Source organism: Stegodyphus dumicola, chromosome 5 (assembly GCF_044657685.1).
Source record: "Stegodyphus dumicola isolate Sdum_Otavi_A_Nest chromosome 5, ASM4465768v1".
Taxonomy (NCBI): Eukaryota; Metazoa; Arthropoda; class Arachnida; order Araneae; family Eresidae; genus Stegodyphus; species Stegodyphus dumicola.
Window position 1 is genome coordinate 67,681,901 of NC_140772.1, and position 19,483 is coordinate 67,701,383.

Sequence of the window (19,483 nt, forward strand, 5' to 3'; positions counted from 1 at the left end):
TGCGACCTAGACACACTGGACCTACACTTGGAGTTGTGGCCTGGAGAGCAATTTTATATGACAACAGCAGCACTCTCATAGTTATCCCATGTATTCTGACTGCAAATTTTTACGTCAACCTGTTCTGCTGCCTTTCATGAACAACATACAAAGAGGTGTTTTGCAGCAGGATAATGCTCGCCCTCGTACCACTGTTGTAACCCTGCATGGTCAGTAGTGTCAACATGTTGCCTTGACCTGATAGACCACTAGATCTTTCTCCAGTGGAGCGTGTATGGGATATTATTGGACGACAACTCCAGTGTCATCCACAACCAACATTAGCCGTCCATGTAGTGACTGACCAAGTGCAGCAGGCATGGATCTCCATCCCAGAAACTGACATCCAGCCCCTGTACAACACAATGCATGAACATTTGTATGCTTGCATTAAAAATTCTGGTGGCTACACCAGTTTAAATGTACCAACATTTCACATTTGAAATTACTCTTCTCATGCTTGTGCATTAACCTGTTATCTTTAAAATTTAATCAATTAAATAATGTTACCTAGATAAATGTATTGCCGAAATTTCAGTACTCCACAGTAATTTTTTCTTGGTGTTGGGATTTTTTTTTCTGTCAGTGTTAGTGTATATGTATAAATAGATAGATATTTAAAAAAATATAATTTAAGATGTAAGAAAATTTGCATGTATTAGGAAGATAAAAAATATAAATACACACACACACATATACAGTCAAAAGTCTTTAATCCGGATGTCCATAATCCGAAATGATCTATAATCCGGACCTCAAAGCTACAAACTTTCTGCGCATGCACATATGCATTTACGCATGCGCATAATACATTTACGCATGCGCGTTTAATGTATAACGGACGGTATAAGCTAAGCTAAAATTATCTAATTCAGTTAATGTTGCAGATTGCATTGTTCCTTAATCTTCGAATTGGATCCAGCTTATTATTTTTTGCAGCCTGTTAGAGCAATTTTATAAAAGTAAGCTTGAACTTTCGATTATGTCAAAAAGAATTTCCAATTCTGGAGCTGCCGAAGGATCTACAAAGCGAAGGCGTGTTTTGATGTCCATCAAACAAAAAGTGGAATTGCTGCAAAAAATGGATAAAGGCATATCCTTTGTTTCTCTAACCATTCCGAAATCTGTTTATCAATTTCACGTGGCTCTGAGGGGGGGGGGGACGACGCGGTGCGCAATGAACTGGAAGTTGATCTGTCAGCACTATCCTTATCTTCAGGGCAGATGTTTTTATTTTATTCAGCTTATAATTCCTTACTAAATGTAGTATTTCATCTCGATGTACTCCGTCTTTGATATGATTTAAATGAAATTCCTCGTCATTATAAATATCACGAATACACATTTAATAGTTTTCTGGTTGCAATTTTCTAATGTCGACTATGTGTAATGTATGCTTTATGCATGTGCGCATTGAAAGAAATGTTTAATAAAGTAAACAAATACATATTAAACTTTTTTTTTGTAAATTTTGATACCCTTTAGATCATAATTGCTCTTTATTTCATAAATTGCGGTTTCATATTTTTAATTTTATAATTTCTGCATGCCATCTTACCAGATTTAAACTGATGATCTATAATCCGGAATCGCCGAAGTCCCGACGAATCTGGATTAAAGACATTTCACTGTATATGGCATACCTACTCCTTAGGCAGATAACCCTCGAGTGCTTTGCCATGGTCAAACTAACCTGTGATTTTGAAAATTTAATCAATTAAATATGTTACTTAAGTAAATGTATTGCCGAAATTTCAGTGCTTTACAGTAATTTTTTTCTTGGTGTTGGGATTTTTTTTCTGTCAGTGTATGTATGTGTATATAAATAGATAGATTGATAAAAAAATATAATTTAAGATGTAAGACTATTTAAGATATGTTAGAAATATAAAAAGCATATTTTGATACACACACACACATACATATATAATTTAAAATATAAGAAAGATAAAAAATGTAAATTTGTATTGATTTTTCAATTTTCGTTTACACTTTGTTTTTATATACTTTTTCGAATTTATACACTTTGTTCTTTGTTTGTTTGTTTGTTTTATACACTTTGTTCGAATTAGAATAAAGTGCCTTTTCCACCCCAAACTGTAGGAGCTGCATTGATGGAGGCACATATTATTAAGTTAAAATTTTTAATTTTTATTTTTCTAATTTAATATTAATTTCATGTATTTGCACATTTGTCAGCTTAGAAACAGGCTTTTTCTTGTACTTCTCTTGCTACACTAATCCCCTGATGAAGGAGTACCAGTAGATGTAAAGTCCATTTGCCTTTTATTATTTTTTGCATTTTTGTATTGCAGCAATTTTTGTTGTGAAATTGTTTGGTACTTACGAATTAATTCAACCACAATCGTGCAATTTGGCAATTTTTGCAATTAAAAAAAAATTGCAAACTATTGACATTTATTGCTAGTGGGCAGACATTATCATCATATCAAAAGAAAACATACTTTAGCAATTTAAAACATAAATTTTGATTTTAAATAGCAATTATATCAGTGGTTCCCAAATTGTGTACTACCGCGCCTTGGAGAGCTGCTGGCTCTTCACAGAGATGCAGCAAAATATTGTAAAAACCTTCCTAATTGATTGAAGCGAGACATTTAGCTTAACTAAACAATAAAAGGAGAAGCTAAAAATATATAGATTTTTTTTTTGTTTGTTTTTATTTGATCCTTTATAGTTGCTATAACAGAATATTCTTGCGAAGGGTAGCCGGTAAAGCTGTGCCTTCTCGATCGTGTTATCGAACGATCTTTTCATTGCTTTCTACAGCTCATTTGGTAAAAAAGGAACCAGGAACCTTTTTTTTTCCGCAGAGCAGCGTGAAATTGATAAACAGATTTCGGAATTCTTAGAAAATGAAAGGATGTGCCTTTATACATTTTTTTGCAGCAATTCCACTTTATGTTTGATGGGCATCGAAACATACTTTCGCTTTGTAGATCCTACGGCAGCTCCACCATCAGAAATTCTATTTGACTTAATCGAAAGTTCAAGCTTACCTTTATAAAATTGCTCTAACAGTCTGCAAAAAATAATAAGCCGGATCCAATTAGAAGATTAAGGAACAACGCAATCTGCAACATTAACTGAAATAGATAATTTTAGCTTAGCTTATACCGTCCGTTATACATTAAACGCGCATGCGTAAACGTATTATGCGCACACGCATATGCGTTTGCGTAAAAGTATTACGCGCATGCGTGAATGCATTATACGTTGAAGCATGCGCAGAAAGTTTGTAGCTTTGAGGTCCGGATTAAAGATAATTTCGGATTATGGGTGTCTGGATTAACGACTTTTGACTGTATTTTATAAAATCTTCTCCACTGAAAGCATGTTTTTTTAAAAAAAGTAAGTGAGGATATGGAAGCCAAACACTCATCTTTGTTGTACTATAGCAATGCAAAATAGCTCTATCGTGGTAATGTTTTATCACATACCTTTCAACGCAGGTAGAAATATTTATTCTCCTTAAAGGAAATGGTACAAAGATGCAGACGGTTTTATTGATCCCAATTTTTTAATAAAATTGACATACTTATGCCTAATTTTTGAAAAGGTGAATTCCCCTACTCTCTGTCATCAGGGAAAAAACATGCACCTTTTGAAGTCAACAGAAAAAGCATCAGCTTTTATAAAAAAACTCTTTACTGTGAAGAAGAAAATTGGATCAAAATGCAGGCAAAGGTTGTTTTATAAGATTGCAGCAATTTTTTATGTCAAATGAACTTGATCATTCTGAAGAACTATGTTTGAAGGATGTTTATCACAGCTAATTGTCTAGTTTGAGAAATGCTTCCTCAATGAAAATTTTGAGAGGTTTGCGTGGATTCAAATCTATTTAACACTGTTGTTTCATCTGAGTTTACTTCTGCAGAAGAAAGAATCTTACCGAGTTGTTTTGCGACAATAGTTTGAAAGCAGAATTTGGCAGCAAGGAATTGGTAGAAGTTTTCATTTCGATAAAAAATGAACATCCCTTTCTAAGTGATAAGACTCAGTGGATTTTAATTCCATTTTTGATGTCGTATTATGCAAAGCTGGATTTTTGGCAGCTGCTATAATAAAAGTAAATATAGAGCAAAAATCAATATGGAAAAGGAAATGAGAGTGGCCATATCCAGTTTAATTGCATGATTTGAGAAAGTGTGCTGTGATTAGTAGTCTCATCCATCACATTAATTATTAATTTATTGTTAATAAAGTAACAAAAAATGTTTAATAATTAAGATACATGAGTTTTATTTATTCTTATCTCTTACTTATGATTAGCCTTACATTTACTTAGGGTAGGGAGGGCATCGTGAAAAAATTTTAATTGAGAAAAGATCTAGTGACTCATAAAAGTTTGGCAACCACTGGGTTATATGCTACATAAAAAATTAATACTCAACATTTTTTTGCAAATCCTTATGTAATTTATGCTGGTCTTCTGTTCATGTACACATTAATCTGTTTTCACTTTTAAAAAAAATCAGACAATATCACACCCTTTTCATTGCTCACCGACTATTTACCAAACACATCATGTCATTATTCCCTTTAGTGATTTTGCATAAAATGCTATAATCTTGTTGAAATGTTACTTTAGTCTTTCTGTTGGTGGCAAATATTTTAAAATCAAATTTTAGGCAAAAGTATCACAGTTCATCTATAAAAAATGTTTGAACTTTGATTACAACAAAAGGAACTCGTACAAAAATGGTGATGTTTGGCTGAAGAATTGTTATATGCATGGTTGTCTGAAGAGTGATTATGTGCATGGTTGCCAGAGTGTAACACATTTTAGGGGGGTACTTAATGATAAAGTGATTATGATAATATGTTGAGTACCATTTGTTTTGTTTGGTATTGTTTACTAGCTATGTGTAATCATAATAATTTCTTAGAAAATAAAAGGTAAAAAGGCTTACCTTTTAGTCGATCTTCTTTCTAATCCAAAGGCATATCCGGGAGTGTTTATTTCATTCATCGATGCACTACTCACAGAAAGAGAGAGGCTTCTAAGATAATAAGATATTTAATTTACAATCACATCACTAAACTAAAATATATAGTATATAACACAGAAGAGTAGGATTACATGTTTCACTCAAACGTCCATCACGAGTTCTCAAAGTTCAGTTAAAAAAGTTTTAGTTTAATGTTTTAGTTTTTGCTGCACACATGCGCAAATCACGTGGTTGTCGGTGAGAGTTTCAACATACTCCCAGCTTTAAATTTGCTGAAAAATCAAATTTAAAACTGTAACATTTGAACAGGCTTTACCATTCGACCAGTTCTTGTAATCATCGATGGAATCTTTTCGCTATTAAGATCTTGAGGCAAGTCATTACGAATATCAGGATCGCAGTAAGTCTCTGGTTCACCAGAAGAGCTGCTTGCCACATTTCTAAATCTAGACTGTTCATCTGATGATGTTATCTCCAAAGGATACAAACACTTGGTTGGTCGCAAAACTTCTCCAAGCTTAGTCTTGACCTTAACTAAACGCTAATAAAAGCTGCTTCATCCCAGCTTCGTCTTCAGTTCATATATATGAGGGAATCGGAGTCTTTAAAATTTCAGGAATCAGAATTCGTCATTTTCCCTACCGATTCCACATTCTAGATGTGGATAGAATGGGGTGTTTAGCCAAGTGGCGTAGTGGTAAACAACAGGCCATGGCTCAACATCACCTCAAATCATATCTTTCAGAATTTCTGTGGAGGCAAAAATTATGTTTTTGAGGAATCAATTAAAAGCAGTTTCAGAAAAATGGTCTTGCCATAATGATTGTTAAAACTATTCTTAGGCAACAAGATTTGAGTATTATTGTTATTGTATATTGTGTGATTTATTTATATCTTTGTGTCTCACTAGCTGGTGAGATATCTTGTTGATTGGCGATTCTTAGTCTTGGGGGCCACTATAATAAGGAAGTACCATTAATTCTTTACTTTGACTGTATTATATTTGATAGATTTTTTTTGGTAATATATATCTAATTAAACATGCTAGAAGTATTTTAATTAATGCTTAAGTGTTTTTAAAACATTTTCTTTGTAATAAGAATTTTTTAAGTTAATTAGAAATAGGCGAGAAGTTAAAATTTTTTTTAAAAAGAATAATAATACCAGATTGATATGTCATTTTTATAGAAAGTGTCTTCTGGTAAAAAAGATGTCTTTTGAAACCAAATATATTATTTTATAAGGAAAGACATTATTTAATTCTTTCTAAATGTGTTTTTGGTAGAAGTTTAAATGATTTCCAGCTATTAAGTTGGCATGATTTCTTTCCCTTCTTTCTGTAGTATGCAAATGTTTGCAAGTTCCCGAACATTTAAAAAATATATGTTTTAGGTATTTATTGTACTGCACAGTCACGTGATAGTTTTAGATGCATATTTTATAAATTTTTTGGTAATTGGATCATTTCTTAACATTTTTTACTTCTTTGTACAAAGTAAAGGAAGCTTCGTAATAGAAACATTTCCGGATATATTTCAATGAAAATATCCATTTTACCTCTCTCGAATCCATTTGAATGGTTTTTTTTCCCTCCTCCTCAATGATATCTGTGCATATGGCCTGAATAAAGGAATTTCTTTCCGAAATGGATTCAGAAGGAATTTTTTTTCCATGACATCTGTACATACAAATGTATGTGTCTCGCTTACCTCAAAAACAATTAGCTGTAGAACAGAGAAATTTTGTACATGGGAGTGCTATAACATCTAATTGTGCAACTCCTTTTTTTGTTGCAATCAGCTGCACCAATTATATATAAAAATTATTAAAGACAATTATGAAATTATTAAAGACAGAACTTTAAAGCATTTAATGAATCTTGGCACCAAATTTCAACCCACTTTTAAAGTAAGCAAAAAATTCAGCATCCAATAATTTGGAAAAAATCTAGAAAGTTCCATAGTCTTCTCCAGCTACAAAACTAACTTACCTACTACAACTTATCTAGAATAGAAAGAAGCAATGCTCCATGACTTCAAAAAGCATACCAAAGAACACATAATAAATGAGATTTAGACAAGAAAGTAAAAATATTGAAGAATTTTTTTACCATTACGAAAATTGGCAAAGCCAGTAACAACTTTAGTATTATTTAAAAGGTTTTCTACCATAATCTGATTATAGAAGAACTCCATGCCGCAGTAACTATGGCGAATATTCTGCAAAGACGTTTCACTGCAATTCATTGAAGACTTAAAATAACCACCAGTATATTTTACAATAGATTCTCCAACCTTTATGCATTGCTCAAATTTCACAAAATGCCAGATTTCAATTTATAGCTAACAAGACCAGAAATTACATGAAAGAAATAGAAAACTGTTTTGCTAAAATACTTAACAGTTCTCTACTTTAATTAAGACACACAGATGCAAGATCACAATTTCACTTGGATAATAAGTAATAACACACAGATACTAGAAATGCTTCTCACTATTAAAATTAAAATTATTTTCCGTTAATGATTTTGAGAATTTATACATGGCTGTTCCGTTGCAAGAAGTATTTGACAGTCTTTTAACTCTACCAGATTTATTTCCACAAATTATTACGGTTATTTTTAAGGAAGAATGGCAGCTGTATTTAGAAAGTATTCTTTTTAATAATTACATTGCTTTTAATAATGCTTTTTTTAAGCAAATCAACAGTATCCTAATGGGGATAAGATCTAGTTCAGTGATCTATAATGTGTACCTTTTCACCAAGGAATTTCATTTTGAACAACAGTTATCTCAAGTACAAAATTCATATTACTAAAGCATATACAAATACATGGATGATATTATTGCAATCAATAACTTCAATAAAATAGAATTCGATCACATTTATCCTTCATGTTTGAAACTCAATAAAACTAACTTTCAACAAGGAGATATTAATTAACTTGATTAGCAAATTATCAACTTTAAAGATATCAAAATTTATGACAAGAAGAAATTTTGATTTTCCTACTGTTAAACTAATCTATTGACACTCCAGTATCTCCAGAAGAGTAATTCTAAATACCATACATACTCAGCTCCTTAGAATAAAAAGTATTTGTAACAAAGTCGAATACTTACAAGAAGAAATAAATTATTTAGTCAAAATTCTCTTTGAGAATAAAACACCTCTATTCAAAATTTCTATAACCCTGAAGAAAGCTGCTATTAACTACTTTTAAAAAAATTTTTCATTTATAGTGATATGATATTTATTAATTAAGACACAATAACACGCTGAACAAATACTAATTCAGAAGCCAAACAACAAATATCAGCGTTATATTTTGAAAATTTTCACAGGACTAGTTTCGTTAGTTTTACCGAACCACCATCCTCAGCTGCAAAACCTCAAATGAACAAGATAGGAAATAATGATTAGATAAGATAAGAAAGCCTAAACAAGAATAAGCAAGTGGTGCCATCTGTTGATGAAACCAGAACTAAAACATAATTTCTTTAAACGCTGAAGGCAAAGATGGATTGGAATTAGAATCGTTAACTAGAACAGAAAAATTCTTGTCCAGGCTTTCTTATCTAATCATTATTTCATATCTTGTTCATTTGCGGTTTTGCAGCTAGTCCTGTGAAAATTTTGAAAATATAATGCTGATTTTTGTTGTTTGACTTCTGAATTAGTATTTGTTCGGCGTGTTATTGTGTCTTAATTATAGAAGTCCCAAACAGGCTTATTTTGTGCTTTCTTTTTTCCACGTGGTTTTTGTCGTGTTGCGTTTGTATGTGTTTCCGAGCCCAAAACGGCTTAGTTTTTGCTTCCTTTTTTGCACATGGTGTGGCCGCCATTTTGTGATTGAATGGGTTTCGGTAAGTACTTTTTTTGCAATTTTCTAGTTCTGTTTATGTTTCGCATATTTGGATATTGTGCTTTGCTTGTCTGATTTCATGCATTTTGGTTACAAGCGTTTTGTTTTCTATTCGTTTCAGTGAAAGTTTTTTCTGCTGTTTTGTATGTGCTTTATTATTATTTAGTTTGATTTTCTGCATTGTTTATCATGCCTTCATCCATTAATCGTTTCACTAAATTACACCTGAAGCAGCAAAAATTCCTGAATCATCTTGACTTTTTACTTAAATGTAAATGTAAAAAATTGATCTCCAATTTTATTCAAATCAAATCTAATCAAAAACCTTCCAGTCGCGTTTCAAGAATTCTGTTAAATTTCAAGCTTGCCTTACTTCGGTCCATCATAAGGGATACACGTCAACAATTGTCCAAAATTGAACATGAACTCTATAAGCTTCATCTGGAAGTCCCTAATTCATATCCAAAATTCACTGCCCTTGAACAAAAGTCTTGGTCTAGAACGGAGAATGCAGTTAACCGTCATAAAAACACCCTTGCAGTTATATTCGAAAAACTTTTTTTACAGTCTTCCAGTAGTTCAAAAAAATCTTCCCATTGTAAACATCAAGCCAATAGTTAATATTTCTAATGTTAGTCTTTCAGAAGAACAAGAGAGAAGTCTAAAATATAATTTTAACTTCTCACAAACCTGTAAGCTCTCGATTCCAAAGATTTTGGCTCCTATCGAAAAAACTTTCAAGTTCAGTAAAGTTTCAGATTCACAGAAAGAAATGATTAGGCATCTTATCGCTCATAATGTGAAATTCAATAATAAACCTTTGAAACCAAATCTAACTGTGAGAGAAAGAGCTACAATGCGCGAAATTCATTCTAACCCGTATATTATCATTTCAGAGGCATGCAAAGGTGGCCAGATAGCTGTCATGGATAAGAACACTTACATTGATGGTGTCACTAAACTCTTAAACGAAGGACCATATAATCCGATCCCTAAAGATCCTTCACCTTCGGACCTGTCAAAAATGAAAACTGCAATCAAATTTTCACGAATCATTTCAAGCAACTTAAAACATTCGCTTATCTCATCTGTTGCGAATTTTGCCAGATTATATGCTCTTCCCAAAATTCATAAAAGTGGTATTCCTTTCTGCCCTATTGTATCAAACTCAGGTACTGCCTCATATCCATTAGCTAAATATTTAGTTTCTAGATTTTCAACTCTATTAGACAATAACATTTACACAATAAAAAATTCAATAGAGTTTGTAAAAAAGGTTAAAACATTTCTCCTAGAAATTTACTCATGGTTTCTTTTGATGTAAAATCATTATTCACCAATGTTCCAGTGGAAGGTGCATTAAGATGTCTAGAAACCAGATTTCGTGAATTTCATTTGTCTTGCATCGAAATTGATGAGCTAATTTCTCTCACTCAACTCTGTTTGAAACAAACACATTTTGTTTTCCAAAATAAATATTACGAGCAAACTGAGGGATTAGCCATGGAAAGCCCCCTCACTCCCATCCTGGCTGATATCTACATGCATTATTAGGAATCAAAATTGTTTGAAACATTAAACTTCCCGGCATGGTTCCATTACGTAGACGATACTTTTACCCTGTTTGAAGGTAATAAAGATGATTTAAATAAAGTTCTTTCAACAATGAATTCTATTGATCTTGCTATTCAATTCACTTTTGAACTTGAGACTTGCAATTCTCTTCTGTTTCTCGACATTCTGGTCACACATAACACATCCAATTTCAGTACTACGGTTTACCGTAAACCTTCATCGGTTTCCCTTCTACCACACTTTAAATCATGTCATCCGACTAAACAAAAGTTAGCTTCATTTTATTCCTATGTTTTCCGTGCTCTTCAAGCTTGCTCCTCCAAACTATCCCTTGATAAAGAACTAAATTATTTAAAAGCAATAGCTATTGACGGGCTTTTTACCCAACATTAGTAATCAAGCAGTTAAAAAATTCTCATCTCAACACACTAAAAGGCACACTCTTGTTTTAGGAGATTATAAAAATTCTGTTGTCATTCGCTTCTTTGCATCAATTAGCTATAAAGTTGCACATATTTTGCAGAAATTTAACTTTTGGGTTGTTTATTCTCCCATCAATAAAATTCCGAGTTCCATACTCCAAGACCCCATTCTGTATATGAATTCCTGGGGTATTTATAGGATTCCTTGCCAGTGTGGTATTACATTGGCCAAACTAAGAGAGCCTTAAAATTTCGCGTCAAGGAACATGAGTCATATGTTAGAAAAAAGGAAACACAGAAGTCTTCTGTTGCTCAACATTGTTGGTCCAAAAATCACACTTTCAATTTTTCTGCTGCCAAAATTATTCAAAAAACATCTTCCATTCGAGAAATGGATTTTCTAGAAGCATTTCACATTAAAAAAAAACCTTTCTGTTCTAGTTAATGATCCTAATTCCAATCCATCTTTGCCTTTGGCCTTTAAAGAAATTATGTTTTAGTTCTGGTTTCATCAACAGATGGCGCCACTTGCTTATTCTTGTCCAGGCTTTCTTATCATATCTAATCATTATTTCCTATCTTGTTCATTTGCGGTTTTGCAGCTGAGGATGGTGGTTCGGCAGAACCATCGAAACTAGTCCTGTGAAAATTTTGAAAATATAACGCTGATTTTTGTTGTTTGACTTCTGAATTGATATTTATTACTTAAATCCTAATCAGAGGTAATAGTTGGGTGGCTACGGTAAGAAATTTAATGTAAATATGTACAAAGATTTTGTTTCTTTTCCTTTTCAATTATTAATATTTTACTGGCAAATTTTCTTGCTTAAAATGGGGCTTTTTAGTTTCAGAAACATTTTGTACCCCAATTATATGAAGACTTTTATCTTTTTAAATATATTTTTTCTTTTCCTCAACTTTGAGCCAGTACTACTTTCACAATTTTAAGATTTTACAGAAGACAGCATTTTTAGAGTTTCTTAACGGTGCCACTTTGAACTTTGGTGGTCACCCTTCCCTGTGGTAGTAAATTTCACGACCGCACCCACATTTGACTTCCCCACAAACAGAGTTTAACAGGAGAGGTTTATTTGAACACACGTTTAAATACTTAGCTCTGCTGTTAGAGACTGAACCTCATTGCATACTTTTTCCAAGAACTACCATCTTTGGGTTCTTCAGAGCCACTCTGAATTCTACAAGAAACTCAGTTTGGTCATCTGAAGGATTAAGTAAATTTTCGTTTGAAGAATGTGATATGATTTCAATAAGTTTGCATTTTTTAAATTTTATATTTCATAGGTTCTTTCAATTTTATTTTTATTAGACTTTCAGTTTTTGCCGAAATGGGCTGTGCTTTGATTTTATTATTTAAGCAATCTTTATGAAGAGTTATTCGTTTTCTTGGAATTAAAAGTTTAGTTAAACATAATCAGGGAACACTCATTTTTAGAATATTGTTTAAATAACTATTTGTTTTAAAATACACTTACATTGTGATCTGTCTTTATATTTCAATTTGAATTTCAGATATACATATAATGATTTTAGCCCCCCTTTTTTTTGAATAATCATTTTACATTATGTAATGTTCAGATTCACTTTTTTTGGTTTAATATGAGTTTGTATGTATTATAAATTTCCTTCTTTTGTCGGTTTTTGATCTCAAATTTACCAGAAGAACAAAACGCATTTTCGAAGCATATTAATTAACTTTTATGAAGCTTTTATTCATTTTCCCCTGATGAGTTCTGAATTAAAGTTTGAATAATGGGAGATTAATTTTTATGCTCTTGTATACACTGTTTTGCAAAAAAAAAAAAAAAAAAAAAAAAAAAAAAAAAAAAAAAAAAATTGAAGCACCATAAAGGAAGTGGTTGTTTTTGATAAAATTGAATATGTGTATGGCTCATACACAGATAATAAAAGAATTAAAAAATCAAGGTCATAATACTTGTTCACGGCTCACAATCACGCATTGAGTGTTCAAATTAGTAGCTAGTCAACTGTTTGAACCGCCCTGGCGGCAATGCATGCTTGAATTTGTTGAGGCAATGAGTGGTAGAGGCTCCTAATGTCATTCTGCGACACATTCTGCCAGGCATTCACCAGTTGTCGCTCCAGATATGCAATATTTTGTGGTGCCCGAATCTGGCGGCCTATCATGTCCCAGACATGCTCGATTGGTAAAAGGCCTGGTGACCTTGCTGGCCAAGGAAGAGTATCAGCTACGCAGAGACAGTCCAGAGATATGCGAGTGGTATGTAGCCTGGCATTATCTTGTTGGAAAATGGCCCCAGGACAACGGGCCATGAAGGGTAATGCAACGGGCCTCAGGATGGTATCAACATATCATTAAGCTGTTAAAGATGTACGGAGGATGACTAAAGATGACCTGCTTTCATAAGAAACTCCCTCTCTCCAGACAACTCTGCCGATGTTGTGGGGTCAAAGGCAAACGTCTTAAAGGCCTCTGTGAGCGTAACCCTGCCTCAGACAAGGGCCATGAGATGGAGGGCGGTACCATGGAAGTTATAGACATGGCTGTAGTGCATTGAATGGTCGACAGTGATACCATTGGGGCAGTTTGAACCTGGTATCTTGCCTTGCATTTGTGATTCTTGTCCTTCCAGAGCCTTCATTTCGTCGGCAATTTCCTTGTAGCAAGCATTGCTGCCACCATCTTTGCACAGCAGTGTGTGTACGCTGCAGGTGGCTGCCTGTTGCTCGCTGTGACCACCCAGCTTCATACAACCCTACAATGGGACCACATTTTAAGTCGTTTAGTTGTCTGTAAGATCTTCGAATCATCGTAATGGCATTTTTAGTTGCTTCTTGAAGGAATTACAAGGGCAGCAACAAAGAAAGATAAATTTTCCTCCTCTGTTACTGGTTTTATACTTTGCAAATTGCTCACTAGAAACGCGGGCTATGATCGCAATTCCTGTTTGCCTTGAAACTTTGATCATTTGCATGTTCGATCAAGATGTTTTTGTATACCAAATTTCATCATGATTGCAAAAGTCTTTTTTGGTGCTTCGATTTTTTTTTTTTTTTTTCTTCTAAAGAGTGTATATTTTCCCTTTTTACATTTTTAGAATTCAAGTTTTATACTACTATGATAATTTTTTATTTTGAAATGTTTTGATTTTATGTTTAACCCCTTTAAAAGGATGCAGTTATTAATATTGTCCAGGATTACCTTGCTTTGACTCCAATTTACTTTTAACTTTATTTTAAATATATATATATATATATATATATATATGACCCTCTTACCTGGCTCAGTGATCTCTGCTTTTTATTCTTATATGTTGAGAAATTTTGCATTTTTTGCTTTAAAAGTGACTGAATAATGTTGTTATATTCTGGCTTATGCCCTTTAGTCAATGTGCATGCAATAGTTGTAGAATTATCAACAATTTAAAATTTAAGTGATGTTAAGCCTAATGAGGCTGCAATTCGTTTACATCTGAAGCTCTTAGTAGAATAGTGAATTAAATCAGTTGGTGCACCAACTTAAGTTTCTTTTTGTGCAGGAAGGCCAGTATTTAACTTTCAATTTTTGTATGCCGAAAATTTCTGTCCAATGGTCAAACTGCTTGTTTTGGCATAGAAACTCTAATTTTTATTGCAAAAATTGTTTTTTTAAACTGTATTTGGTACTTTAGGTTTTCTTGCATTTTACAATTTTAATGAAGATTTCTTGAGTTTTAATATATTTTTGCTATGCCATGAAATCAGAACTGAATTAATTGAATGTAAAATATATTTCTAATGAAATTTGAGGAAATGAGTTTAAGTGAAATGCAGCAAAAAATGTGTATAATTTAATAAGCCATACAAGGAAATCATTGTGGTGTTCACATCAGTTTTTTTCCTTATAAAGTTTTCTAATGATATCCTTAATTTCTTTTGGAGTGGTAAAATTTGGTATGTTCTTGGCAGTTATTTTAGTAAGCTTAATTTAGGAATTACATGATTTATCTTGTTGATGGTTAAAAAATTTACAAGATTCCAAAAGACAGCTCCAATGTAAAAAGTATAGGTTTTCTGGAAAATTTTGCAACATTTTGATGATTACAAAACACAAGAAAATTCATCGCATAAGCACAAATTTGTTCTATGACTTTTAGTTACTTATCTGGCAGCTGCAAAATATTTTTTTTAACGTCATTAGGTTTATTCATAAAGAAGTTAATGACTTCTGTTTTACAGTCAACGTAGATGGCTGTCCATAGAATTTTGAAGTGATCTGAAGGGATCAAAATCTAGTAAATATAGGATAATGTCATAAAGCCCTCCAGCTGTACTCCATGCCTTTGTCTGACATTCACCGAAATCTGGGGCCCACCTGGACAGTTGGTCAGTTCTTCATGCTTTGCTTCTATTGCTGCTATAAACTGCCATTTGGAATAAATTTTCAAAATTTATTATCTGATTTAGTGGCTATAGTTCATAGTATGCAATTCATTTGCAGACTCTTTTATGCAAAGCATTACTTTTTTGGGATGTGCCCTCTGTGAGTGTTGCTAAAGGAAGTTTGTTTGGTTTACCCTGTGATCTTTTTTCTTCTTATAGTTATAGTATATTATACACTTCTTGTACACTTATGTACATTAATGAGTCATTTCAAAAAAGGAGCTTCTTTATTTCTTTTTAGCAAAGAATTACCTGCTAACTTGAGCAAGCGTATTCTTCTGTGATAAAGTATGGGGTACTCCTACGTTGCAGTGGATTTACATGCCTGATCTTCTTCAAATGATCTATACTTTTTGGAATATTTAGTCTGTCTATTAGTTCCTGAATTGTATCATGTAAACTTAAGCAATAGCTTCTTTTATAGGTCCTTGTTTACTGTGCATGGTTGTCCAGAGCATGCACCATGCCCGAAGCTGAAATTTCGGTTTTTAGGTGTTTCAAAGCAGCTTCAAACTGTGGGTTTAAAAACAGCATTTTTTCTACATACATCACAAATTTGACTAGCCATTAAAATAACTTTTTTTTTTTTTTTTTTTTTTAAACTAAAAGAACATAATATGACAAAAATGAATTTTTAAGTTCTCAATTCTTAGCACTGTACTGAACAAAATTTATGCCAAAACAGACTCTAGAATTATACAGCGTGAGTGGAAGAGACTGTGTTTAAACATCTGCTTGAATCAAGGTCATTTTTTATCAGTGGTAACAAAATAATTACAAGAAAATACACTTCAGTTTGAAAATCGAGAGAAATTTACACACGATACAATAGTTTCTTATGATTTGAGACTATGAATTATGCCAAGTCACTTTAAAAAATTTAAAAGGTTATTTATTTTCTCAAGCAACTAGCATTGTGTTTATGCGTGGAAAAAAAAAATCAGAATTATAGATCTTATTTGTGGAGGATATAAATTTTTAAAAGTATTTTGGTGTTTGAAACTGAACCATAAAATAAAGTTCATTTGTTATTATATAGCATCTGTTTTAAATTTCTGTTTATTTATTTACTATTATATTTCTGGTGTGTTTATTTTTACAGGACTTTGAAAAATATGTAGAACAATTATTAAAATTATTTGCAAGGTTTAGCAAGCTAGTCAAGGAAGCATTTAATGACGATCCTAGATTTTTAACATCAAGAGATAAGGTATTGCTCATATTTATGTTATAACTGAGATATTTACCATATAGCATGTTCTAGTTAAAATCAAATTTAACAGAAATATTTCAATGGGAAAAATATATTTATGTATTTCTTAAAAGTAAAAGTAAAAAAAAAAAAAAAAAAAAATGTTCTTGTGGTATTCCTGTAATTTCAGCAAATATTCCATCAGCTTTAACTCATTCACATCGAAGTCACCTGAAACATCGAAGTCTGACCATTCAGATATAAGCAGGTTGCTCAAATGTCTGAATACATTTCTACCTGGTGCTTTTCTTCATCATGTTAGTGCATGCCGCATTGGTTTCGGGAGTTGTTAAATGACATACCAACCATTCTTTTGAAGCTATTAAGTAGCTCTGTTATTTGAATTGTGCCTTTGCTCTTCTTTATGTATTGTCAATGTTTCACTATTGATGCTTTCAACTGCAGTCGTGTCCCAAGGGAAAACTGCACGCTGGGTGAAACCACACAAGAGAGTAATCGCTTCACTTAAAAAAGTAAGCTATTGCTAATGCTGTAGCATTCTACTTTGAATGGGAAAAGAAAATCCATTCCAACAAAAATTTGTATATACAGGCATTTCAGATGTTTGAGAGAAACAGATTTGGGTCTCTATCGATGCGAAAGAGTTAATAGGTGTATAGTAAATAATAATAATAATAATAATAATTAGTATTTTGTTTTATTTGTTTAAGAATATTTCATTCACAGGCTTTTAAGGAAGTTGTTAACGATACATCTGTTTTCTGCTTAGAGTGGTCTACAAAGCAAAAAGTGTAAGATCATATGTGTTTTTCACATAAAATTCATAAATTGTTAATTTTAATGTCACATAAAAATGTACATTTTGAAGTAGCTCTGCTCACTTTGTTAGAAAATGCTATTTAATAATTTCCGAATATTAAATGTTCTTCTCTACAGGATTGGCAACAGAACTCAACCAGAATTTCGCTGTGCCGAGCTTTTAGCTAATTATTGTGATGTGCTGCTTAGGAAAACCTCTCTCACCAAAAAATTGACATCAGATGAAGTTGATAAAAAATTAAAAGGAGTGGTATGTATTTATATTTTCTGCTATCAGTAGTTAGGTATAAAATATAATTGACAGATTTAAATGTTTTAAGTTACAGTTCTATGTAATATATATGTATGCATTACATAACTATACCAAATTTTTGTTAGTTAATGTAAAATTTGATGAAAATAATTTTTTTATTTTAAATTAATACTTAATTTTCAAATTAATGCATGAGATTTGTTTTTTCCCCCATTGGGTGGACACATACTTATTAAGCATTGGTTGAGAATGGCTGAGCATATCACTCATTTAGCTATTTCATCCTCAGAAGTATTGTCCATGGGTATTCAATATTGTACCCCAGTAAAGGGGAATTGACAAACATCCATATCTTCTCCAGGAATCGAATTCAGGTCCTATAATATGGCATTTGCACTGCTAACCACTTTAAAGAACAACAGGGAATAAACTTAAGATTTCATAAAAACTGGAATTCTCTTCTTTTCTTTAATTATTCAATATCTTATGAAAATGCGTTTATTTATTACAGAGGGTGTATACACATTTTTAGAATAATTTTTGGGCCATTTAATTTATGTTTAAAATGTGAAGAGTATTTTTTTAAATGTTCGATCTGATAGCCTTTTTACTGGACTGTAAGTCTGGGTCATGATTTCTATGATGGAAGGGCTCTTCTGATTTCCATGATAGAAGGACTCTCCATAAAATTTTGGCAGTATTGATCTCCATTCCTGTTCCACTTCTTCCAGGGTTCATCAATTGTGGTGGGTAGCACTTACAAAGAGCTCATTTTGAGACACTAGATACACAGTAGTCCATAGGTCAGGGAACTTTGTTCGAATACGTTAAAAAGGTATATACAGTATGAAGTCCATAATCCGGACTCATCAGGACTTCATCCGGATTAGGGGTTTTTCCGGATCATAGATCATCAATTTAAATCTGGTAAGATTGCATACAGAAATTACACAATTAAAAATATGAAACTGTAATTTATGAAATAAAGAGCAATTATGATCTAAAGGGTATCAAAATTTACAAAAAAAAGCTTAATATTTATTTGTTTACTGTGTTAAACATTTCTTTCAATGTAAGTTGTTTAAGTTGGTTTGTTTTTTGTGCCAATACTTTCTTTTTAATTCTATAAACAGACATAATTTCTTGTTCAGTTACAAAGTTCCACTGTTCGAGTCCTGTAATTGTTGTGTTGCGAATACCGACTAACTTATCAATCGAAATTTTTTTGTTTTCAATAACCTCTCTGTCACTTTCTTCACTATCAGAAGCGGTATTTTCTGGATCTAGAACCATACTACAGATTTCGCTGTCCATTAATTGATTGATAATTGGGGCATTGTCGTCCCAATGAAAAACTTCTGTTATATCATCTTCATTTATTATCGCTTCTCCACATTTCTTTACAAAATCCAATAACTGGAAAATTTCACCTTTACTTTGCGATGTCCGAATACCTTTAAATTCGCGGCTATGAATGACCATGAAATATGGTCACCATGAAATATGGTAGCTGGCCATAAATTATGCCAAGCATTTTTTAATGTGTCTGGAGACACATCCTCCCAACGTGCATGCGCAAACGAGCAATAACGAGCATGCATAAAGCATACAAAAAAAGTTTTTGGATTTTGAGGTCTGGATTATAGATCATTCCGGATAATGGACGTCCGGATTACGGACTTTGTACTATATGTATATATGATCGGTCTTCATTTTTTCAAGAAATTCTGTGGTACTTTTCAAAGTATGACTTTGTCTTGATAAATTCTTCTTGCTTTGTCTTGATAAATTCTTACGCTTTGAAAGTCACTGGCATAAAGAAATGGAATTTCTATTGTCAATATCGGTCATAAAACTTTCTCTTGATAGTGAATTAATGTTGAAATTTTTTTCTGCTCTTCT

General features: G+C 32.5%; 1 long non-coding RNA gene and 1 pseudogene across 4 annotated transcripts in view; one reads left to right on the forward strand and one right to left on the reverse strand.

Moving 5' to 3' along the window:
• LOC146997126 (cullin-5-like) overlaps positions 1-19,483 on the forward strand; it is a 194,861-nt pseudogene that overhangs the window by 87,389 nt on the left and 87,989 nt on the right. Inside the window, exons 3-5 of the transcript XR_015041138.1 lie at positions 16,399-16,506; positions 17,236-17,300; positions 17,446-17,578. The product of XR_015041138.1 is annotated as a cullin-5-like (transcript). The remainder of the gene's footprint in view (positions 1-16,398; positions 16,507-17,235; positions 17,301-17,445; positions 17,579-19,483) is intronic.
• Positions 1-19,483, reverse strand: part of LOC146997127 (uncharacterized) — a 165,268-nt gene that overhangs the window by 76,690 nt on the left and 69,095 nt on the right. The gene's annotated exons all lie outside the window — the stretch shown is intronic.